Source organism: Solanum pennellii, chromosome 12 (assembly GCF_001406875.1).
Source record: "Solanum pennellii chromosome 12, SPENNV200".
Classification (NCBI taxonomy): Eukaryota; Viridiplantae; Streptophyta; class Magnoliopsida; order Solanales; family Solanaceae; genus Solanum; species Solanum pennellii.
In genome coordinates this window covers 56,578,153-56,578,363 of record NC_028648.1, presented here as the reverse complement: position 1 = coordinate 56,578,363, position 211 = coordinate 56,578,153, and positions in this window count along the sequence as shown.

Here is a 211-nt window from a genome sequence, read left to right as displayed (position 1 = left end):
AGTTGAGTATATGGTAATAAAATGATCTTGGGGTATTGAGTGCTATGTGTAGAAAAAAGTATAGATATTTGATGAAGTTAAATGACTGATTTACCCTTGGTTGTCGTTGCTCTTCACTCTTTTATATAATAGAAATTTTCCAAAACTCTCTTCCAACCTCCGCCTACCTACCCCCACTCTACCAGCCCCAACCCACCCCCTATCAGCCCCC